The sequence below is a fragment of the Nilaparvata lugens genome, chromosome 12, assembly GCF_014356525.2.
Source record: "Nilaparvata lugens isolate BPH chromosome 12, ASM1435652v1, whole genome shotgun sequence".
Lineage (NCBI taxonomy): Eukaryota > Metazoa > Arthropoda > Insecta > Hemiptera > Delphacidae > Nilaparvata > Nilaparvata lugens.
Window position 1 is genome coordinate 2581731 of NC_052515.1, and position 26528 is coordinate 2608258.

A 26528-nucleotide genomic window follows, 5' to 3' on the forward strand; every position below is an offset into this window, starting at 1 on the left:
TAAGAAATCAAGGAAAACATTATTATCAAGCCAATTACTAACCTTCCTTAATAAATTTAATATTGGTATAGGACCTCGTGGCAACAATCCAATGTTTTAATTCCTTCCAGCCGTTAGAAGCCTGCAATAAGGAAAAGAACAATTTTTAAATATGTAATTAAATTAGCTACATCCACTAAAAAAGGACACAAGCGGGGATAGTAAAATTAAAATTTGTAAATTACCTTTTTAAGAGAATAAATTGAGCAGTTAGGTTAGTTATGAAAGTCGACAGCAAATTCTGATGTCACATGTAACACTATGAATTGTAGAACAGCGAACAGCTGACCAAAGCCACCCAAATCAAATGAATGTAATATCTGTTGAACATATGTTTATAAAAAGAAGTACTGTACCCAAAGAGTTATTTATTATTGTTACTTATTATATTTATTAATGTCGATATATTTATTTATATGTTTTTATATTTATTACTTTTAATTATGCCACGTTTGTTACCTGAAAAGACTTAAAGTGAATACCAGTTACCAAAACCAAAGAGCCATTAGCAAAAGAAAGTATTGTACCTGAGGTATAGAAAATTATTTATATTAAGACCCAAGAAATACTATAAGATATAAGCCCAGAAGTTTATGAATCGAAATTATTGTCTAAAAGGAATCATTTATGAGAATTATGAAATGTGTGTAGTTAAGTTGGCAGCCCTGCAAGCGGCGAATTCAAAAATTACTGTGTTGTAAATGGTGTCAGGAGGAGTACGTTTAGAAGTTTATATTTATGATATTTTTATGTGTGTTGAGGAGGAGAATTTGTTATTGTTTTTGATAAAGGTATAAAGGAGATGCAGCAAATATGTCTGCGAAATGTGATAGAAGTAGGAGAGTATAATTTATAAATAAAGTATAGTGTATATCAATGTATTGAAGGGTGGGTTTTCATTAAAAACATTGTGATTCTCAAATATTTTGAATTCAAACCCAGGGGCGCGTGTAACATATTTAAATCTGGGTAGATGAAAAGCCCTAACAGAAATAGTAATAGGTCTAAAAATAAAGTAATTGGCTAATATCGCCAAGCAGATAATAATCAAGATAAGATAGCATCAACTTGTTCTGGCTAAATGGTACAAGAACTTAAAAAGGATTTGAAGGAAGTTTACTACTCATAAATAGATTATTTATAAAATATTTGAAGATTGAGGTTATATAGATGTATTCACGGATCGGTGACCTAGAGATCGATCAAACCGAAGAACGTAGAATCTGACCAAAACCCCTTGGCAGAGCTTTATTGCATTCGGATGGTGTGCGATGTGAAAAAACACCCGTCCACGTGGCTAATTATTAGTTAGCATGGAATTAATATTAATATATAGAATATTAACTAGCATGCAAAGAGCATAAATAAAAAACCAAATAAAAATAATTTAATGTATTCAGGAAATAAGAGTTACCAGGCGCATGAATACCTAATAAAATTTGCATGCACCAATAGTAAAACGGCAGTTAATAGGCGGCAACTGTAGGCCAATTCAAAAATATTTATATATATTTATATAAATGTACTAGATTTTGTGTAAAAATTTGTGTAATCTATGTTATCAATATGGCTCGAATGCAAAGAAATTATTAATCATATAATCTAAGCAATATTTTGGCATTTTTTGTAAGATCTATTTGAATTAATGGCGGAGGATTGAGATATTTAAATTTTATGCTAATTTGAAAGTCGGAAAGAGGATCTGTAAAACTTGAGAAGGAAGAACCAGCACTCGCCAGCCAGATGCCACCATAAGAGGACCCCAAATATTTTAGAGCGAAGTACCTTATTAATAATTTTGTAAAAATTAAAGTTAAAGTAAATTATTAAATTTCTTAAAAGACTTCGTGATGCTATTGTGAAGCAGAAGTCATTTTTCATTTTTATTAAATTTATAACCCCTTGGAGGAGACGATTCCGGCTACCATATTCCCGGACCACATGGAGTTGGATCGACATCGGCGGCTTACAAGAAGATTTTCGACACGTGAGTGATTTAAATTTGAATTTAGTGATGGGCGCCCTAGTGCTTCGAAATAATCTGATGATCAAAGCTAGCTCGCCGAAAGGGTTATTATAAATTAAGAAATTAATAAGAGTAATACTTGCGCAAGTAAAAAATTAGTATTAAAGGTATTTAATTGAAAGAAAAATATAGATCAATATTTTAGAAATTTCTATTTAATCAAAGAAGTACGAAATCTAGGCTATCAAACGTATGCATACAATATTTAATTTTTGCAATACAATTTGCGATAATTTATCATAGTTCTAATTCACTAGATGAATGGCTCTACCTATTCCGTCAGGTGCCGAATCTTGCACCCTGAGATAAAAATATATATTCGATACAAATAAATCTACTAAATACTAGAGATTTTAATATATAGATATATTTGGATTATTAGTGGCTAATTTATCAAGCTGATCTTAGAGCACATATTTATGATTGAATTATCCAAGCAGACAAGTATTAGCAAGTACATGTCACAGCTACATGCCAAAGAATGCATATGATTTCAAGATAAAGGCACATGGTAATGATTCGTGCCATAAATCTAGAATATAAAGTTAGCCTGTGATATTTTTATTGATTTCAAATATTGTTCTATTTTTATATTATATTCTTTGTGATCGAATATCTCTGTCTTGGGAAATTATATTTCACCTCATACATTCAAATAAAATTATTACTACTGATGATCATATTCTGTATCAATTTATAATATTACGAGATGAAGCCGGCGATTCGCAAGAATGTTTGGAAATCACAAAGAGATTGGATTGTAGTTTAAAGTTCCATGCTGGTGATAAAAAGTACTATCCTATCAAATCCACTTGACAACAATTGAAAAGTCAATAGAAATATACAGTAATTGTTATATTATTTTGTCAAAATCCCAATTGAAGTTGAATATTTTAAGCCAAAAAAAGGATTGTAGTTGCAGGACTTGAACCCACATCCTTTCATCATAGAGGAACAACAGCTTGAGATATTGTTTCTCTATGCTTTCATTCAATAATAATCTATTATATAAAAGCGAAATGGAACTGACTAACTCACTGACTGACTGACTGACTCACTCACTCGCAGAACTAAAAATCTACCGGACCCAAAACGTTCAAATTTGGTAGGTATGTTCAGTAGGCCCTTTAGAGGTGCACTAAGAACGGATTTGAAAAAAGCCCAAAATCTGCGTTTTATAGCGTTTTCTCAGCTTTATCGAGAACAAATGAGCAGAAAATGTTCAAATTTTGTACAGAAGCTCAGCTAGGGTGTAATAATGTTGTGTTGAAAGGAATTTGCAATAACGTCAAAGATACGCCAAAAATTAGTGTTTTCCCAGCGTTTTTTTGCTTTTTCTCAGCTTTATCGCGAACAAATGAACATAAAATCTTCAAATTTACTACAGAAGCTCAGCTGGGGTGTAATAATGTTGTGTTAGAAGTAATAACGCCAAAAATACGCCCAATATTAGCGTTTTTTCAGAGATTTTTTTTTTGCTTTCTCTCAGATTTATCGAGAACAAATGAACAGAAATTGTTTAAATCTACTACAGAAGCTCAGCTAGGGTGTAATGATGTATTAGAAGGAATTTGCAATAACGTCAAAGATACACCCAAAATTCGCGTTTTTTTGCGTTTTCTCAGTTATTTCATCAAGTAATAGACAGAAAATTTTCAAATTTGGTACAGAGGTTTTAGCTAGGGTCTATAAATTTTATAATGAGGTGACTTTAATATTAATTTCATCAACGAAGCGCCCAAAAACAGCGATTTTCCAACGTTTTTCTAAGCTTTTCTGCGTTTTCTCAGTACTTTGACTTTCTGATGGAATTAAGCATGCTCAAATGAAAAATGCAGGCAAGGGAAGCGAGCCCGCTGAACTCATTTTTGACAGTCGGGGGTCCAGCGGGCGGAGCCTCCTGCCTAGACGGATATGGCGAGCGAAGCGAGCCTGACGGCTAGTTATTAATAATTGAATCCAATTATTGGATTGGAATTGATTGATCAATGGAGATAAGGATATTATGTCTATAACCAACCTCGATGAATCCAGAAATTTTATGCTGAAATCCACGTAGCAGACAAAATCTGTTAAGCTCTCTATTTTTCATGCGTTTTGTATGCAATTAAGGATTATTTTTGAAGGGTTTCGTTTGTGTATTATAGACTCATTCTACATCTTTCTCTTCAAAATTAAATTTTCTACAAGTTCTGTGAAAAAATATTTTGTGTTTATTGTACATTCAACATAGTAAATCTGCTTCAAACTTTGAAGAAACTTGTTTATCGGGACCAAGTTTCACGTATTTCGTCACATATCTTAAAAATTACTGTAGCTACAGGTCTGGAAATGGTTTTATTCGATTTCTCAGTTCGTTTTACATAAAGCACGCTAAATTGTACATCTCAATATTGACAGTAAACAAATACCCGTAGGGCTTCGTTTCGGCAGGGGCACAGAAATTCAGACGAAATCTTCCATCCTGTAAAACTTGGGTACCCAAGCATTTTCGGACCTATGTTAATTAGATTTTTTTGTTTTTTGATGTGAGGAACCTTGCCCTAACTTATGGCCACTTTTTTCAGAACACTCTGTATAATTTCAAATGTCAATAGCCACACGATTGTTATATATCACCCAGGACTGACAGTTCAACGTGCTAATCCGATAGCGCAAACTATATCGAATACAGTGAAAGAGATTTTACAGGTTGAGATTTTCTGATTGATATAGTTACAAAAACTAAAGAACTCCTTAGGAATGTTGAAGAAGTCTGAACCAATTTGATTTGGAGATTTTAAAGCAGGGGTTTTCCTACCTGGAATCCCAGGTAATTTCAAGATAGAGAATAAAACAGTACAAAGCTTCATGAGAACTCTATTTGAAGTTTTTTCAATAACTGTAAAAACTTCATGAAAGGTTATTGTTTGTAGTACACCTACGTAAACCTCCAAAGCGGCGATACTTCATGATCTAAGTAGAGACATCCAAAACGTAAAACTTTCTGAAGGGCTTTTGGTTGAATTCAGTAGTTGAGAAACTTGTGTGAGTTTTGTAGTAAAACTAGAAGGAACACTGAGTGCCGGTTGCACAAAAGCCAGTTAAATTTGAACAGTGATTAATTTCACGAGAACTTATCAGAGAAGGCTTTTTTGATAAGACGGCTTCTCTGATTGGTTCTTGTGAAATTAATCACGGTTCAAATTTAACCGGCTTCTGTGCAACCGGCGCTGAGAGAGTGCATTCACAACGGAAGAGTCCATTAACTCGTTATTGAGAGAATCTTTTTAAGAGATTTCATAAGGTATGATAATCTTCAACAAACTAAGAGTTATACTTTGAAAGAATTTGTTGTACTTTTTCAAATCATTACATTGTAATGCTGGTAATCAATATTTTAACTATATCAAGCTAAATATCACGGTATAATGTAGGTGTAAGAAAACTTGCTATTCGTTCCCAGGGTATAAAAACATGAATTCAGCCACATTTGAGCACTATTTTTTTCAACTAAACTTTGAGAGAGTAAATAGCAAGTGGATTATACAAGACTTTTCGTTTTACTGCCCAATCAACCGTTTTTACTGAGTTTTTTCGTGAGTCAACTTCGTAATACGAAATTATAGCTATAAATGAAAATAGATATCCGAGTACTCTTTTAAATTGTTTAGTTACAAAACATGTTTCAGCTATATTATGAGATGAAATGAAAAAAATCTGGTGTGGCGCACTCACACAACTTTCCTTGTCGTTATGGAAATTGATCACCTGACGCTAGTGTTCCCGCGCGTCTCAAGTCTACTATTCAAATATTTGAGCCAGCTGGTGACAGGGCAATAACGCTGGAGACACACATGAGGTCTGCTATCTCTTCATAGTGAATGATTCAATGGAATCAACAATAATTTGCAATTGAATAATCACATTTTCTCGAATTTAAAGCTTATTTTCAATTTTAAGTGAAAATGTTACTGAACATTAATTGTAGAGATTCTCATGCTCAATCTACTCCACTTGATTTTTTTTTGTTTCAATTGTATCTGAAGCCTGATAATTGGGAATCTATCTGCATTGATAAGGCGGAGCTCCTGAAATTTTTACAGATATATGAGACTTGTGGCAATTGATAGAGCTTATCGATGGCTATTTTAGGTATGAATTTGATCAAAATCGTTGGAGCCGTTTCCGAGAAAATCACGAAAAACCCTGTTTTTGACAACATTTTCGCCATTTTAGCCGCCATCTTGAATTGAAGTGAAAGGACCTTAAGTTCCAAATTTCAAGTCATTCCGTTAATTGGGAGATGAGATATCGTGTACACAGACGTACATACACTCATACACACACACATACAGACCAATACCCAAAAACTAGGTTTTTGGACTCAGGGGACCTTGAAACGTATAGAAATTTAGAAATTGGGGTACCTTAATTTTTTTCGGAAAGCAATACTTTCTTTACCTATGGTAATAGGGCAAGGAAAGTAAAAAATCTTTATTAGGCTGAGTAAGGACTTTTAAGTCCTCTCTACCACACAATTTCAAATGATGCCACTAGCAGGTGATTATAATGCATCATATAATAGAAACATGTTCTGACTAAATTATTTTCAAAGGTACTTTCAACAAACACACAAACAGACATTCATTTATATATATAGAGATGATACAAATGATTATTTCACTTGAAAATGCATTAGTTTCGAAGAGTATACTCTAGAAAGAAAGAAAATACTCTTTATTAGGCGGAGTTAGGACTAGAAAGTCCTTTCTACCACTCAACCAATATCAACTGGCTGAAGCAAAAACCTGTTTCCATCTCAATTTATACAAGAAAGAATATCATATATGAATATCGTTACTATTTATTATCACAATCAACCCCCTAGTTCCATTTTCCACCGGCAGAGAGATGGCAGCGCTAGCTTGCCAACTTCGCAAAGTCCTCCCACATCAATTTCACCCCTTTCTACCACTCCCAACCCCTCTACCCACACTTAGGGTTCCCTCCTACCCTTACTCATAACCCCCACTCACAAGACCCCTTACCACCCCCTGAGTGACGTCACAACAGTGTCTATATAAGGCGAGCACACACGTCTGACGCGTCAGTCGGCCGTCACAAGTCAAGCGCGCAACACAGACAGCCACCGTCGTCACCAGACTACAACAGGTGGGTGACACGAAAACGCAACAAACTGTTACCACTTGTATGTCTTACATGTATCGCAGGTATCATGTATATTATAAGAGGAAAAACCCAGGTCTAATATACTATAAATGAAGAAAAAACAAGTATGTGATTCAATTAAAAAAAATCACATTATTATCATCTTCATCATAGGTATATGTTATTCAATTTTGTATGAATAAATATATATAAATTTCGAGGGGGAAATTGATAGGAGAGGTAGAAGGGGAAGGTGTTTTGTAGCACTCGTTTGTGTTATATGTATTGCAGGTATCATATTATATTAAAGGCGAAAAACATATTATCGTCACAGGTATAAAATGCAATTCAATTTGAAAACAAAAATACTTTAATTTTCAGTGGGAAGGTTAATATAAAGTGATAGTGTAGAGAAAAAGCATATATAAGAAGAGGTGGAGAAGGGTAGGGTAAAATTGGGAGAAGTTTAAAAGTTGAGAAATCTAATTTTAAGGCTCAACTCAGACTTACGCGAGTCAGGTCGAGAAGAGACTCGACTCTAGTCGAGAGCATGTGTTTTCAAATGGTGACGTCGCGGAGACTAGAATCGACTGGTCTGAGTGTCACCATTTGGAAACACATGCTCTCCACTAGAGTCGAGTCTCTTCTCGACCTGAGTCGCATAAGTGTGAGTTGAGCCTAAGTCAAAATACGGGATGCAATCGTGTAAATTATCTAGAGAGATTTAATTATCCATAATTAATGAAACTTGAGGTAACTTAGTATAAAACCACAAGATAAAGCATGAGAGGGAAACCATCACTGAAGATTTTCATTATTTTCATGCTAATGACATATAAAATTATCCTAAATTATTTGTTATTGATGAATAAATAGAATGAAGTGATCTTGAAGCAATGATTGATCTAGGAAGTCATGAAGAATAAACACGTATTCACACATGTCAGTATCAGTGTCCGCATCTGGTTCAGTGAAAATATGTTTTACATAAGTTCTAATATAACTATTCACACCCGCGCGACTGGACTGAGTATGAACAGTCCCATTAAAGCTCATGTGAATTATATTTTCACTTGAACCGGACAAGTAAACTGATACTGATGTATAGAAAGCAGGTTTAATAATATTATATTGAGCCGACTTAAAAGACTCTATAAGTTGTGAAAATATCTGTACTTCGCGTAATAAGATTTATATGGATTTTCAAAGTTGTAAAGTCATATTTGAATCACCCGGTATTACTGTATTATAAATATTTCAAATATCCAATGCAAGCTATGTAAATAGAACTAAGCTCCCAATATTCTTATCAATTTATGTCAAAATAGAATAGCTTATTAGTCTTTAACTAGGTGCTATAAAAATCAAGAAAAAAAAAGAACTAAGCTCTCTTGCTACTGCAAATATTAACCGGAGAACTAAATATGGAATAGGGAATTCGAAGTATGGAACTGTCCAGAAATATAACTAAATCTTCTATCTTTGAGAAAAATACATAATAATATACCTCCATAGAAATCTGCCAACCTGGACCAAAAATCCCAAGGGTGTGTGAATATTTGATAGGCCTAGAGTGAATGTGCAGCCGAATTTTCACTTTTTCCTTGACGTTTTGACGTTTGTCCAAAGAATGAAAGATTCAATGAAAATCAATAGGTTTGACTCAATTTTCCGGGTCGATAGCATGATAAAATAGAGAAAAAATAGAATTTGTAGATATCTCATGGTAAAGGATATTTATGTTTCAAATTTCACTGTTAATTCAAGCCGATAGTCCTGGTAGTTGTTTTTGGTGACGCTGGTAGTCTATCATACTGTACCGTTCTTATATTCTCACCCGGCCAGACAAATTTTTTACTACTTATACTATCGTTTTCAAAAGAGAACCTCAAACCCCTTGAAAATATTGACATGAAAAAATTGAACTTTTCTCATTATTGTAATATTTTCGAGTTATAAATAAATTATTGCTTTGAATACTCCCCATTTTCAAACGATAATATTACGACTCGTAGATTCTATGTCGTATATTTTCATAGAGTGAGGTCCAAGTTATGATGGCAGTGTTTGATTAGCAATGGTATTGCCATCCTTGTCTATCATTCAACAAAGCGGATAGCGCTATCTCTTTCTCGCTTTGCTCTGTTGCCAAATTGTCGTTTAACAATATAGAATGAATAATCAATTAACTAAATATTCAATCATAGTTATGAAAATTCATTATGAAATTATTGGAAACTAAATTTATTGCTTAATACAATATAATTGAATATTTTAAACGAGAATGGATCGTTAATATCACATTAATAAACCTGTATCAGCTACCGTCTATAGAAGGCATTGACAAGTCACAGGATCGGCAACGTTTTTCTGCTATTTTTTTTTCACTGTCATTATAGCGTGGACCTCACTATAGAAATTTCACATTTTCAAAGAATAATATTTGATTCTATGTCGTATATTGTCGTGATACTTCATCCTTCAACCATCTAAGGAGCTTTCAAAACTATCGGAAACCCTACAAAAGTTTCATTGATGAAGAGCACAGTATGGTTACTTTCCAACTATGTTCCATTCAAACTGTTCAATAATTATTTTCTCTCCAACAAGCTCTTTCCAGAAACTTCCACATATGAGGAGACTTCTTCTCAACTTTCAAGTATATCAACTTCTTTATCGTTTTATCTTTCTCCTCTATATTTCGTCTTATCATTTCTCCCCTATAATTTTCGATTTCCTCTGTCTCCTCATTTACTCTTCTTCTCATTCTTCTTGTTCTTGGTAGTTTTCTTTCCCTTCTTCTCCTTCTCCTGCCTTTTTCTCCCTGTGTATTCTTCCTCTTTTTATATCTTCTTCTTCCCATGTCTCCTTCTGCTTTCTCTCTTTCTTCTTCTTCTTCTTCTTATTCTTCTTCTTCTTCTTCTTCTTCTTCTTCTTCTTCTTCTTCTTCTTCTTCTTCTTCTTCTTCTTCTTCTTCTTCTTCTCTTCTTCTTCTTCTTCTTCTTCTTCTTCTTCTTCTTCTTCTCCTTCATCGTTCACATTACGTCTCATGTGAACAACTCCCAACTTTCGTTTTCCCTCTGTTCCTCCTTATTCTCATTATCTTCTTCTGCTTCTGCTTCTCTTACTTCTTCTCCTTTTTCTTTTTCTTCTTCCTCTTCTTTCTCCTCTTCCTATCCTTTCTCTTTCTCTCCTCCAGCTTCTCCTTTTGCATTGAATCTCTTCTACCACCTATCCATTTCTAGTCAAACTGTTTCTACTCAATTCCTTTTTTCATCCTCCCCCTCAAAATTTCAATTATCAACTCTCATTTTCTTGTTTCTCCTTATCCTCTGTCTAATTTATCTTCTCCCTTGTATTCTTCCTCTCTTCTTACCACTTGTTTCTGATCGATTTTGCCTTCTATTCAATCATCTTCTCCTCCTCTTCCTCCGTCGATATTCTTCAGCTTCCCCCAGTTTTCTAGTTTTTCTGTCATCAAGTTTTCATTATATTATGTAGTTTTCAATTTTTTCAATTCTCCCCATACATGACAACACGCCCATTCATCAAAAGTTTCCAATCTCATAATACAGTATCTTCAACCTTTGACCGATCAGTAATGTTCCATAAGTTATCGTCAAAACTCATCTACTAAGTTCTATCAACCAATGATCTGCTCCAATAAATGACGTATCATCATCTTCTATATTCTGATGATGGAATAGATTAATATTCTCTTTTTGTGTAGTTGAGAAGTTGATATTGTGGTAATTATTCATATTGAATGAAAAAGACTAAGAAATTGTCAAAAAACCACTGATTTATTGATAATTAGAAAGACCGGTTTCGGTTATTACACCATTGTCAATCTCTGGTAAGCAGTTTATCAGAGATTGACAATGGTGTAATAACCGAAACCGGTCTTTCTAATTATCAATAAATCAGTGTTTTTTTGACAATTTCTTAGTCTTTTTCATTCAATATGAATAATTACCACAATATCAACTTATCAGTTTATCAGAGATTGACAATGGTGTAATAACCGAAACCGGTCTTTCTAATTATCAATAAATCAGTGGTTTTTTGACAATTTCTTAGTCTTTTTCATTCAAGATTAATATTCTCCAACAATTGATGGCAGTTTATAGGAGTCTCTAATATGATAAATTTGGTGCCATGTTATATTATATTTTGAATCGAATAGCTAGTACTAGGAATTAAATTGTAATGATCAACACCAACATCGAGACATATTCTCTATTCACTGCTTCTTCTAAACTCCAATGCCAACATGATTACATTTCCATAGCATTACCCATATTAGGAACATGGTGTTCCCATATACCAATAGATCATGTATCATCTTCTCCACTGATACTAGAATACACTGTATTCTAATCTTCTCCATTTCTATGAAAGAGTGGAAAAATCTTCTCCGATTGATGATGTTTTTGAGAAGTGTATTGAAAATCATGGTTTTTCCACTGTGACTTGAATCGTATTCACATTCAGTACTAGCCGTCAGGCTCGCTTCGCTTGCCATATCCGTCTAGCCAGGGGGCTCCACTCCCTGGACCCCCGGCTGGATCGTCCAAGAATGAGATCAGATGGCTCGCTTCGCTCGCCTGCATCTTTCATTTCAGCATTTCTATCATATGTTAGGGCGATCCAGTCGGGGGTCTAGACTAAACGGATAAGGCGAGCGAAACGAGCCTGACGGCTAGTAATACAATATTCCCAGGAATAGCTCTGATTGAAGTAGCAGTGCCCAATCAATTTTTCCGCGATAAATGAATTTCAATCTTCAACTTGGTGCCAACCTAACAAAGTTAACTCAACTTAATGCCAACCTGACAAAACTATTAATTTAGTTACCAGTTAACAACTGTTTCGAAGAGGTACTCTCTCTAGATTATAGTTCTATATTAACATATGGTATGGACATTTTTCAATTATAATTAAGAGAATAAGAAGAATATACATGTTAAAAAACAAATTTTAAACCCTTAAAAACCACACTAATAGTTAAAATATTGCCAAAAGATTTCTTAGTGCGCCTCTAAAGGGCCAATACCTACCAAATTTGAACGTTTTTGGTCCGGTAGATTTTTTAGTTCTGCGAGTGAGTGAGTGAGTGAGTGAGTGTGTCAGTCAGTCAGTCAGTCAGTGAGTGAGTGCCATTTCGGTTTCATATATATAGATAGAAGAAGGCTAAACTGTCCAAATGAAGCACCTTCTTTTGAAGAAAATGAGTTGTATCCTCTATTCCCTTATTATAACGTGGGCCCCACTATAGAGAGGGATAGCGCTATCTGCTGTTTTGAATGACAGACAAAGATAGCAAACCAATCTTAATCAGGGGCTGACTTCATAACGTGATTCTGAACATTCAAGTCGCTTTAGTGTGAGTAGAGCCTAGTATATCACTTATTCGATGTAGATATCACTTTTATATAGATTCTTCACCCTATTCTTTATTTAAGAGAGAAAAACTGACTTGGAACGCTATGCTATACGAGTAGCTTGATATTCCATAGCATATAATATATTTCACAAACATAATACATCTTGGTCTCATGTATTTCTATTGCGTTGGAAGTCCTAGAAATGACTGAACACCGGCCATTGTGTTGGAAACTTTTCTCATAAGAGAACTCTATTATAATACATCTCAGCGTCTATGGAAAAGCAAAGGAAAGGATTCTATTTCAAATACAATATTATTCATTCAGGGGTAATAGCATTCCTGGAATGCTTCAATACATCAATTCACTTTTTATTATCATTCAACTACAAAATGACTTCCAGTTTCTGAAAAGGGTTTTCTTGAATGGAAAGATTAATCATATTTTCAATCTTCACTCATTTGGAGATAAGATTTCAAATTCTGAAACAAGGTGAATTTTAAAAACACAAGCTTATCTAGAAAGTTATACTGTAATGAAATTTACGTGATTGAGTCAGCACCTGGTTGAGATTGGCTTGTTTGCTATCCTTGTCTGTCAGGAGACAAAGCAGGTAGCTCTGTCCTTTTCTGGCTCCGCACTATCAAAAAAATTAAAATCAAATTACAGATATTCAACATAGAATGTGGTGATAGCAAAGGGTCGGCAGCCCTGTAATTCTATCATTTCCACTGATTTTATAGCGTGGATCTTACTGTAGACGTTAATCATTAGAGTCGACATCTTAAACTCAATCTAATGTCCCCATGTGATAGTGTTTTGACACTAATAGCGGCTAGTAGTGGACGCTACTAATGTCCTTGTGAACAGGGTGCTTAAGACTGATGATAGGACTATAGACTTTAATGTTTATTGACTACGATACTCTACCGCAAACTATTGATGTTAGAATAGTTGAAATTCAGAAAATTTTGTAAAAAACTACAAGACTTAACCTATTTCGGTCTATATGTAACCTTATCTAAATTTGGGAGAGGAATAGCACAATGTTGCCTTATTTTTTTCTCCCTATAACTAACGATGATGCACTTGCTCATTGTTCTATGGATCAATGAATAATTAATAATAATATAGCCATAGTGATAGATAACAAAGATATAAAATGGCAAGGAATGGAAACATCACAGTTGTAGGCAACCTATTACAATCGATTCTCAATCATTTTTTGGAGGTTATTGCTATCAATTGAAGAGACTATCACGTGTTCGAAAGAGAAACAATACTGTCCTGTGACGTCGAAACGGTAATAAATTAGAAATACTGACAGAAACAAAATTGAGAACAGATATACAGTATTCAGCAGTGATCGAAATAGGTGACTGTATTGAGGTCTACATTATAAGAGCAGTGGAGAAAGATAGGAGAATTGCGTTGCCGATTCTCTGCCTTAAGAATAAGAGTAATTCTCTGCTTTCTTGAAAGTAATAAGGTCCAGTTTTGCGAGCTCGGGATTTGGCTAAGTTCTAGACTTTAAACAGCTGGAGTCAAAAATTGGCTATTTCCAAAACGGGGCGTGATCGCAGTTTTTTTATGAAAATCTATATTTTCTTATTTTTATAACTGAGAACGTTTTTCCTTGACGAAATGAAACATTCCTAAATAATTCAAAATAGCTGAAACTTTATACTACTCTCTCTTTATTTTATTTTGTGTTCGTTTTCTAGTTTTTCGAGATTTAATTTAAACGTGGACTGCGACTGCGCCCCGTTTGGAAAGCGAATTATCTGTTTCATTAGTTGAATTAGCTGTCTAAAATTTAGAACTCAGGCTTGGCGCACAACTCAGTCTAGACACGACAAGACATGATCAGACACGTTCAGTCACAATACTTCACATAGTTGCTTATGAAGATATGTCTAATTGCAATGAGTAATCGGTGTGTGTTGCTTGATAAGCAACTATGTGAAGTATTGTGTCTGATGATGTCTTGTCTTGTCTTGACTAACTGGTGTGCGCCTAGAACTTAGCTGAATCCCGAGCTCTGAAACCGGCCATAATGCTTTTGAAGTGTGGTGCTGGTGACAAATGCTCAAAATGTCTGTAGTATTATTCGTTTTCTGTAATTAATAAAGAGATAGATGAATTAATAAACTAGTAGTTCTGTGAACAGTAGACTTCACGCACTATTCTCATCCACAAGTACCTGATTGAAAATATAGACCTTATGGAAATACAGCAATAGACTGGCTTCTCCTCACATCTGTGTAATCAGTTGTCAGCTGACTTATGATAAATAATTCTATAGTCTGATTTTCACTCTAATATTGGCGTATGATGAGGCTCCTTTCTCCTTTTATATTATCCTTGAAATGCAAAATTTCCAAAAACCTTGTATATACGTGGACGCGCAATTAAAAACGGAACATACCTGTAAAATGTCATAAAAATCTATTACCGCGTTTCGCCATAAATGCCCAACATATAAACATTAAAACATTCAAACATATAAACATAAAGAGAAATGCCAAACCGTCAACTTGAATCTTAGACCTCACTTCGCTTGGTCAATAAAATAAAATGGACTGACAGAGTTACGTATTCCAGAAGTGGGTAGAAAAGAGATCTCCCTTGAATTTTCTCAGAGACAGACGACATTCTTGGTTTGGACACAAATCATAATGAGACACGACGCATTCAAGTCAAATATTCTGGTAGGTACAGTTGATAGACAAAGGGGTCGTAAGAGGGTCCGGCTACAGTATAGAATAAAATGACTGCCTTCAGGTTTGACCTAGGAGGGCGAAGCTAGGACATAGTCGGCCCTCTCTTAGGCTCAACTCACATTTAGCAACTCAGGTCGAGAAGAGACTCGACTCTAGTCGAGAGAATGTGTTTTCAAATGGTGACAGTCGCGGAGACTAGAGTCGACTGGTGTGAGTGTCACCATTTAGAAACACATGCTCTCTACTTGAGTCCAGTCTCTTCTCGACCTGAGTCGTGTAAGTGTGAGTTGAGCCTTACACTTAAGCCTGAGACAAGTGACAAAGGATCTGCGAGCTTTGAGCTATGTACAATGGAAGAGATTAGCAATGGACGACAGATTCGCATGGAAGGCTGCCAACCAATCAAATTAATTGAGCTGAAAGAAGGAGAAGAAGAAGACAGTAAATTTGAGTGAGGTCCACGTTATAATGGCAGTGTTTGATCAGCAAAGGTATTGCTATCCTTGTCTATCACTCAACAAAGTGGATAGCGCTATCTCTTTCTCGCTTTGCTCTGTTGCCAGATCGCGCTTTAAAGCCTATCTCTTCCCAGCTTTTTAGTCAATTATCAAACCCTGAAAACTAGAAAATCTTTTTAGAGTCAGAGAGTATGAAACCAATCTTGCACTGCATTCAACCATAGAGAAACAATAGCGTAAGTAGATATCCCATGGTATAGGGCGTTTATGTCGCAACTTTTACTGTTATCTCAAGCCGATTACTGTCGACTATTGTCGATGTTTTCTGTTTTGACCGGGTAAGAGTGTATGAACGGCACAATATGAGAGACTACCAGCGTCACACAGCTTCACGGCAAAGAACTACGTGGACTATCAGCTTGAGATAACAGTAAAAGTTGCGACATAAACGCCCTATACCATGGGATATCTACTTATGCTATTGTTTCTCTATGATTCAACTGTGCAAATAATAACACAGTCCGTTGCAGAGTGGAATAATCTGATGACGTTGCAAAAATCTATGTGCCGTAATTCACTTCATACTGTCAGGAATAATTAAATGGGAAGTTCTGGTTCTAAAGTTAGTTCCACGTTATAATGGCAGTGTTTGATTAGCAATGGGATTGCTATCCTTGTCTATCATTCAACAAAGCGGATAGCACTATCTCTTCTTCGCTTTGTTCTGTTGCTACATCGTCTCTCAACAATGTAAAATTAAAAATTAATTAACAAAATATTTCATCTTAGTTATGAAAATTCATAATGAAATTATTGAAAAAATATAACTTATTGCTTAATAAAATATAATTTATTCTTTTAACCGAGAATGAACAGTTGATATGACATCAATCAACCTGTATCAGCTACCGTCTAATGAAGGCATTGACAAGATAGGGGATCGGCAACGTTGTTCTCCCATCTTTCTCCACTGCCATTATAACGTGGACCTCACTTTAGGACGAGATCAGATGTTCCAACACTAGAGATCTATATCACATTCCTCTTCAGCGCTGTAAACAAATTCCTACAGTTTACCCACTAGGTCCACGTTATAATGGCAGTGTTTGATTAACAATGGTATTGCTATCCTTGTCTATCATTCAACAAAGCGGATAGCGATATCTCTTTCTCGGTTTGCTCTCTGTTGCTAGATCGTCTTTTAAAAATGTTGAATTGATGAATAATTAACAATATTTTTCATCCTTATTATGAAAATTCGTTATGAAATTATTGAAAAATATAATTTCTTGCTTAATAAAATATAATCGATTATTATGAACGAGAATGAACAGTTAATATTACATCAATAAACCTGTATCAGCTACCGTCTATGGAAGGCATTGACAAGAGAGAGGATCGGCAACGTTGTTATCCTATCTTTCTCCACTGTCATTATAACTTGGACCGCACTATAGTATTAATTATTGGTGAACGACTCAAACTTCGTGAGGTGATGTTGAATTCATAAAGGTGCAACCAGCCATGTAGAATAAATTTATGAATGTTCCAGTTTACAGTGTTGTGAAATGTCCACAGTAAAACATGAATTGAAGCATTCAAAACTGAAAACAGACGGAAATTCTGCACTTTCATTTGAAAGTTTATATTCTAGCTGCATATTACACATATATCTCGTACATTCAATACCTATCTTCCTATATATCCAACATATGATAGACATATATGTAGGTATTGACATCTATACATATTGTCTTATATATACATTATTGTAACAGATATTCTACCTTGCTCAATCTACCTATAAATTCTTCATATTCATTTATTCATCCATTCATTGTATAAAATACTATAATCATAATACAATTATGACGTTGGAGGAAAAGCTAGGCTGAGCCTGTACTATTTCTCTCCAAAAATTTTGATAAAATGTTAATGTTCATACTGTGAACATAGCCTATATGTAGATTTTTACATCTATATAATAGATAAACATATTATGTTGACATAGATATACATATTGTAGACATATATTGTAACATATTGACTACAATTCTACACTTTCATATGAACATTTCTACCCACATATCATACCTTGCTCATTCAATACCTATCCACCTATATGATATTCTACATATTTATTTCATTTTTTCATAGACAGGTAAAAACAACAGGCATTTGCCCAAAACTGCTTTAAACCTTAATTCAGAATGCACAGTCTAGAGACTATATATATATATATATCGTAGACATATATGTACATTTTGTATACATATATTGTAACATATATTAACGACTAAGAATATTAAGTTTGTTTTTCTTCCTGCAAAATCATTTCTTTGATATGTGAATCCCTATTTAATTTTCTATTTTAGTGATAATGATGTAAAATATTTCTTCCATTTGGTTTTGAAGCATCTAAATTTAAAAAAACAACTTTGTGAAATTAATTGTGGACTGAAAATGTTGTGAAGTGAACAACTACAAGACTCAACCTATTTCGGACTATGTGTAACCTTATATAAATTTGGGAGAGGAATAGCACAAGGTTACCTTATTTTTCTCTCCCTATCATTTTGATGTATGAATCAATGGAGAAAGATTCAATAAATCAATTCTACACTTCTATTTGAATATATATATATATTCCACCTACATATACCTTGTTCATCCAATACCTATCTACATATATATTCAACATATTGTAGACGGAAATGTAGGTATTGACATCTATATGTATGAAAACATATATGTGCATATTGTGGACAATTATTGTAACATATACCTTGCTCATTCAAATATTCCTCTCTCACTATTATTATCTTGTTGAACACGGAAATATTCGCCGGTTACGTCACAATTTTAATAGCAGCAACTCAGCTCCCCACTTTCAAATCTCATGAGTGAAGCCATAAAAATGTCACCGGAATTCTAAAAACAGCAGCAGCTCACATTTGACATCTGATTCATTACCTAAATGGAGGAGGAATTCCTTCCTGCTAATGTGACTTTTGACAGTTGCATTTCAAATGTGGAGATCTGTTCGCATTTGAATGTATTTTGGGATGTATTTGTGAAATGTGTGCTTTGTTAAGTATCTGTGGAAACGAGTTTACCCGTTTTTATTTAGGAACTGTTAGAGATAGACTATATCTGTGGAAACGAATTCACCCGTTCTTATTTAGGAACAGTTAGAGATAGACTATATCCGTGGAAACGAATTCACCCGTTCTTATTTAGGAACTGTTAGAGATAGACTAATAGCATGTTAGATTGAAAATCTGGTTTTATTCAGGAACGGTTACAATTCTGGCCTTTTACATGAAGAATCAACAGTCATAATATAGAATTGAATGAAAAACACTAAGAAATTGTCAAAAAACCACTGATTTATTGATAATTAGAAAGACCGGTTTCGGATATTACACCATTGTCAATCTCTGATAAACTAAAACTAAATACAAGAGCAGCAGAATTTATACTAGTAGGTGAGTACTGCTATTGGTCGAGGGCGTGAACGCCTGCCATTGGCCTAGCTAGACAGTCTCCTCCCCCTCAACGGTGTGACAAAAAGGCGGCTTAAGCAACAGAATCGCCATGAAAATAAAATTGCTCTGAATTTCATGGCGATTCTGTTGCTTAAGCCGCCATTTTGTCACACCGTTGAGGGGGAGGAGACTGTCTAGCTAGGCCAATGGCAGGCGTTCACGCCCTCGACCAATAGCAGTACTCACCTACTAGTATAAATTCTGCTGCTCTTGTATTTAGTTTTAGTTTATCAGAGATTGACAATGGTGTAATATCCGAAACCGGTCTTTCTAATTATCAATAAATCAGTGGTTTTTTGACAATTTCTTAGTCTTTTTCATTCAATATGAATAATTACCACAATATCAACTTCTCAACTACACAAAAAGTCATAATATAATTAATCATCATTATTATAATTATATATCTACAGAGTGATTCAAAAAGGACCTTACAACTTTGAAAATTCATATAAATCTTATTAAACAAGGTACAGAGCTGTTTTTTGTGTTGTTTTTGAAGGAATACACTGCTAGTATCTGGTCGCGCCGCACAAGCGCTAGCGGCAGTTACATCAAAGATGGCTGCCTTCACTGGACCCGAACGTACTAGCTATGTGTTTCGTTTTAAAAAAATGATATGCTGCAAAAATTGTTCATACCAAAGAACGATGAGGATGACCGAGAACGAAATGTTTTCTATATGCAAGATGGCGCACCACCACACTATCTGACTGACGTCCGGGATTTTCTTAATGACCGCTTTCCAAATCAGTGGATTGGCCGTAATGCGCCAAATTGCAAGGCGCCCTCGTTCCCCACACCTAACACCGCTGGATTTTTCCTTGTGGTGTTTCATAAAAGATATGGTGTACGTACCCCCTTTGCCAGCCACTCTACTTGAACTTAGAGCAAGGATTCGCGCTGCTGTTGAGCAAGTTACACCTGGAATGCTAGTGCGAGTCTGGGAAGAAGTCGATTATCAATGGGTTGTCTGCAGGATAACCAACGGAAGTCACATATAAATAATGATAATAATTATAATAATAATAATAATATAATATAATAATAATAATATAATAATAATAATAATAATAATAATATAATAATAATAATAATAAAGCTTTATTGACATTCTAAATAGAACAAAAGCCTCTCATATGAGGTAATGATATTTTGTGCTGGCAGCTTGACAGTAACTTCAATAACTATAAGGAAGTCACATAGAACATCTTTATTCCAAGGTGAAAAACTTGAAGTGTTTTCCTTTAAAACAACACCAAACCCAGCTCTGTATCTTGTTTAATAAGATTTATATGAATTTTCAAAGTTGTAAAGTCCTTTTTGAATCACCCGGTATAATACGAATATAGGGTGGTGGGGAATAAGGAGTATAACTATTAATAGCATAGAGTAGAGATAGCATGAGAAGATAGCCCAGATATAAGGCGTTTATGTTGCAAATTTCATTGTTAACTCAAGCCGATAGTCCTAGTAGTTGTTTTTCGTTATGTGACGCTGGTAGTCTCTCATACTGTGCCGTTCTTACACTCTCACCCTAACAAAACACTTATAATAAGCAGTAGTCAACAGTAATTGGCTTAGAATTTGGAAAATGAGATATCTTCTTGGTAATATGAGATATCTTTCCTCTATGGTAATGATAAGTACTATCATAGAGAAACAATAGCATCACTAGATTATTTGAGATAACCCAAGATTTCAGGTATATGTAACTATAGAGAGAAGATAGCATTAGGAGATATTCCATGGTATAGGGCGTTTATGTCGCAACTTTTACTGTTATCCCAAGCCGATAGTTCATGTAGTTCTTTCCCATGCAGCTGTGTGACGCTGGTAGTCTATCAAATTGTTCCGTTCATACACTCTCACCCCAACAAAACAGTAAAAATCGACAATAATCGACAGTAATCGGCTTGAGATAACAGTAAAAGTTGCGACATAAATTCCCTATACCATGGGATATCTACTTACGCTATTGTTTCTCTATGGTAGTAAGGAATAAGGAGTATAACTATTAATGACATAGAGAAAAAATAGCATGAGAAGATATCCCATGGTATAGGGCGTTTATGTTCCAATTTTTACTGATAAATCAAGCTGATAGTCCTAGTAGTTGTTTGTGATGAAGCTATGTGACGCTGGTAGTCTCTCATACTGTGCCGTTCTTACACTCTCACCCCAAAAAAACTCTAATAATAAGCAGTAGTCAACAGTAATTGGCTTGGAATTTGAAAAATGAACTACCTATACCATGAGATATCTTCTTGGTAAAATGAGATATCTTTCCTCTATGGTAATGATAAGTACTATCCAGTACTAATCACTCTCATTATGGAGCAATTTTTCAAAAATGGCTGTTAAGAGAAAATCGTACAAACCAAAGACCTTAAAGATGCATAGACTCACATACAGCGCTAGTGTCGTACTTGGAATTGAAATCCGCCATTGAGGAGGCAACCCATAAGATTATTACATACCAATGCCACCAATGCCTTTGTGATCTATTGTATTACAAATATATATAGATATAATACTCGTGCTAAAATACCCCAATGGCGGCCTTCAATTTCAAGTAAGAGCTATCATTGGGAAGGCATAGGCATTGTGGGTCTATATCTCTTTAAGGTCTTTGGTACAAACATTGTAAATGTGGTGACATGAATAAATAGACTAACAATCTGTTGACAAAATTTATGATCCTTTATGACGCGTTATATTGATGGCACTTTGAATGCTCTTGATGGCCTTTGAAGTTTATGATTTCCGATAGTTTATGGTGTCATAAACCTGTGATACTCACTTTATGACTTCAAACACCAGCGTCTGACCATGAGTGTTTATATTTCTCAAGAATATCAATGTCATTGCCATGTCAACTTCGTTCTTTATCGAAAAAAAACTTCAAACATACACTATGACCCGGTTGCACAGAAGCCGGTTCAATTTTAACCGTGATTTACTTTACAAGAACCAACCATCAGAGAAGGCGTTTTTGAAAAGACGGCTTACCAGATTGGTTCTCGTGGAAATAATCACAGTTAAAATTTAAGCCGATTTTATGCAACCGGCACTTTGACTTCGAAGTCAACTTTCAAATCTACAACATATTATTCACTGAGTCTTGGTTGTACGAAAGCAAAAGAGAAAGAGAGAGACAGAGAGGGGAAGCGAGAGAGAGAGAGAGAGAGAGAGATTTGATTATAATGTTTCTATTGAAGGTGACGCAACTTTAAGATAAAAATAGAGTGAGAGTTGCAGAGAGAGAGACTAAAATGGGGAAGATAAAGATATTGAGAGAGAAAAAGTAGGAAGGATGAGTGAGATAGACAAATTGAGGAAGAGGGAGAGAAATATAGATAGAGAGAGAGATTTATTGATTGAGTGCTTCATTTATGAAATTACAATATATATTGGCTTATAAACAATATCCTACAATACAGCAAAGTTTTAAATTATGGAAAAAGAGATGAAGAGAGAGAGAGAGATTGTGGAAGAGAGAGAAAGATGGTGTGAGAGAGAGGGAGAGTGTTTGATTAAGTACTTTATTTATGAAGATTACAATATATACTGGCTTATACACTTATATACAATAGCTTACAATACAGCAAATTTATAGATGAATTTACATAATGTACACTAAGAAAGAGAGATAGAGAGAGATTAGATTGGATTAAATAAGATTTCTTTATTTATGTATGCTACGATATTTACCGGCTTATACACTAATTTACATTAAATGACAGTAATGCTAATTATTCAACGAATTATACAAAGTATAAAAAATTAATCAATGAGAATAAAGATTAAATGCAATTAGAATAACAATAATATAAAATTGTGATTTAACTTCATAAATCGGCGGTGTTTCAACAAATAATTGTCGATTCTTCAAGAAGGATTTATAAAGTAATATCCTTCCCATCAACAGACGACCGGGTGAGGGATTGATTGATTGATTGAGTACTTTATTTATGAAGATTACAATATATACTGGCTTATACACTTATATACAATAGCTTACAATACAGCTAAATTATAGATGAATTTACATAATATAGGATAGAAAATATTATTGAACTGTATAATGATGATATGAAAAAGTAATTTGTAATATAATAACTATAGATATTATATTGTTATGCATCTACATAAATTGGCGGAGCTTTGGACATATCAATGTCCATTCTCCAGAAAGAATATTGAAAATATCCTCCCCACTAGAGAGAGAGAGATAGAGAGAGAGAGATAGAGAGAGTGAAAGAGAGTGAAGAGGACTGTAAGAGAGAATAAAAAACACATCGGGCTATTGCTCAATTGCTTGATTTGGCCAATTTTCCAATTATCCTCTACAAACATCACAGATCCATGTTGGGTCCCATTCCAAATCTCCAAATATAGACAAGAAAAGCACGAAATCAAAGACTGGAGTGAGCGAACGCTCCAATAAGCAGGATAAGCTTAGGAGACAAAAACGCAGTTCAAAGCTTAAAAACAGTACCATAGATAAAAGGATAAGCATAAGCATAGGCATATCTCTTGACTCTGACAGTACACAAAAACGGCGTTGACCTAACAAGCTGAATATTCTGTCATTAACTGCATGAAAAGTAGGCCTTGTTATCACTAATTAGTTCACTATAATCTGTCAGCATACCTTATGGATAACATCAATAATTATTTATTTATTTATTTATTTATTTATTTATTAGAACAGTCACAAACACGATATTTGGAAAGAGAAACAGGCAATTATTCTTACCATTCATCCATTGCTGACACTAATGTGAATCCTGCTATAATTATATTACATTAGATTAGAGTTCTTTATTTATGTATGCTACAGTTCTTACTAGCTCATACAACAATTCACATTAAATGACGGTATTGCTAAATTCAACGAATTTTGCATAGTATAAAAAATTAATCTATGAGAATAGAGATTGAATGCAATAAGAATGACGAAAATATAGCATTTATTCATTTACTAGCAGGTAACCCGTGCTCCGCAAGGGTCCAATTAAGAACTTAACCTACTGAAATCTTGAAGAATTTAAAATAGGCTTTAAACTATCCTTGGTAAATTAACAATCGATATGCAAAATGTCAAGTTGATCAGTTGAGTATTTGAGACGTGGTGATGAGTCATTCGTGGATTTCTAGTCAATTCTTTCCTTTATAATATAATTATTATGTTGCTTTGGCCTGTGATCTGTATATATGTCCTGTTACATCTTATCAGTGATTGATACATAGGCTGCCAGCATTTGTATCAAAACTGCTGTATCGAAACATGAGCTTCCTGTATCGAAACACATAAATCACTACACATTTCTATCAGTGTATCAATTTCTCTATGAGCTTACTGTATACAAACACATTTTACAACAATGTATGCCGTATGAAAAAGCATGTCCCATGAATGAAATTTGAACATCAGGCCTAATTCTGAAAAATCTAGAAGGAAAATTGAAATTTGGGCTTTGAGGTGCACGAAATTGATACTCTTAGAATCTATATGCAAAATTTGGAGATCTAAATCATTCCCGTTTTTCCTGTATGCAATCCACAAGTTGACATGTTTTGATGCGAACAAACACAACCCTACTCTCTCTTATTATACCTATAGAAGATACATTGATAGAGTCAATATCATGAATGATTAGGGAAGGAGCAACAGGCTTGAAGCCCGAACCTGTTCCTTCCCCAAATTTGGATAGAAATTGTCCAAAAATAGGTTATGTTTACACTTCATAAGTTTTGTCAAATTTTGAGTCCAAACATTAAATCAACTCAAATCTTTAAAAATATCCCTAATATTTTCCATTATTATCACTACCTAATAGAGGAAATATTCACATAATAAAGAAATAATTTCAGTTTTAGTCTTGTAGTTGTTCACTTCACTAAATTTTCAGATCCTAATATTCTTCAGCTCTAGTTCTGGACATTTTTTTTGTCTTAAATTTTCTCCCATTCTGATTCCATTTAGTTCCTCTTTGAAGTCAGTTCGCACCAGAGATGCTTTGATTAAAGCGTCACATTGTAAACAATGATCTTATGCAAATTGTCTGCTGAATATTCATAACTGGCATGTTGTTCTATCATATTCACTCTTGAAAGCATATATTATATGCGATACATATTACATATTACATACATGTATGCGCATATTATCACAGAACAGATGGCTCACTTTATACCGTGGTTTACTCTCAAACGAGCCTATTTTCTGAATGAGATGAGAGTGGATATCAAAACAGGTTGGAAAGCTTTTTTGAGTAGAGAAAATATAATATCTGAAACCTCAGTGTCATTCATCCATAAGAGAATATATTAAATACATTTATACAATAAGTTGGTCCCTTAGAGAAGGATTCATAGCCTAAACATGTTTTGAATGATAAGAATATTAATATACTAGCCGTCAAAAGTTTAAAATTTCAAGTCAATCGGTTAATTAGGAATGGAGTTATCGTGTTCACAGACACACACACACCACACACACACACACACACAACACACACACACACACCACACACACACACCACACCACACCACACACACACACACACACCACACACACCACACACACACACACACACACACACACCACACACCACACCACACACACACACACCACCACACACACACACACACACACACACACACACTCACACACACACACCACACCACACACACCACACACACACACACACACACACCACACACACACACACACCACCACACACACACACAACACACACACACACACACACACACCACACACCCACCACACACACACACCACAACACACACACCCACACACACACACACCACACACACCACACACACACAGACCAACACCCAAAACTCATGTTTTTGTACTCAGGGGACCTTGAAACGTATAGAAAAAATGAAATTAGGGTACCTTAAATTTTTTTGGAAAGCAATACTTTCCTTACCTTTGGTAATAGGGCAAGGAAAGTAAAAATCACAAGGTTTCAAATTGGGATATCGGACTGGCCACTCCAAATTGAGATGAAAAGTGTTCCCTAAATAGAAGTCACGTTCAGAAAGCTCCTGCATGATTGTCATCTTGTATGGATGGGGATGAAGAATATCATCATGAAGAATTCGTCTCACAGAACGATCGGAAAGTCCAATAGCAGACGCATGTTTGCGCGCAGAACGCT

The 26528-nt window shown here is 34.7% G+C and overlaps 1 protein-coding gene across 1 annotated transcript in view; it reads left to right on the plus strand.

The window, feature by feature from the left end:
• The first annotated feature begins 7139 nt into the window (after window positions 1-7139).
• LOC111057660 (allatostatin-A) overlaps window positions 7140-26528 on the plus strand; it is a 201239-nt gene continuing 181850 nt past the window's right edge. Inside the window, exon 1 of the mRNA XM_039438647.1 lies at window positions 7140-7219. The gene's annotated coding sequence lies outside the window, so the exon portion shown is untranslated. The remainder of the gene's footprint in view (window positions 7220-26528) is intronic.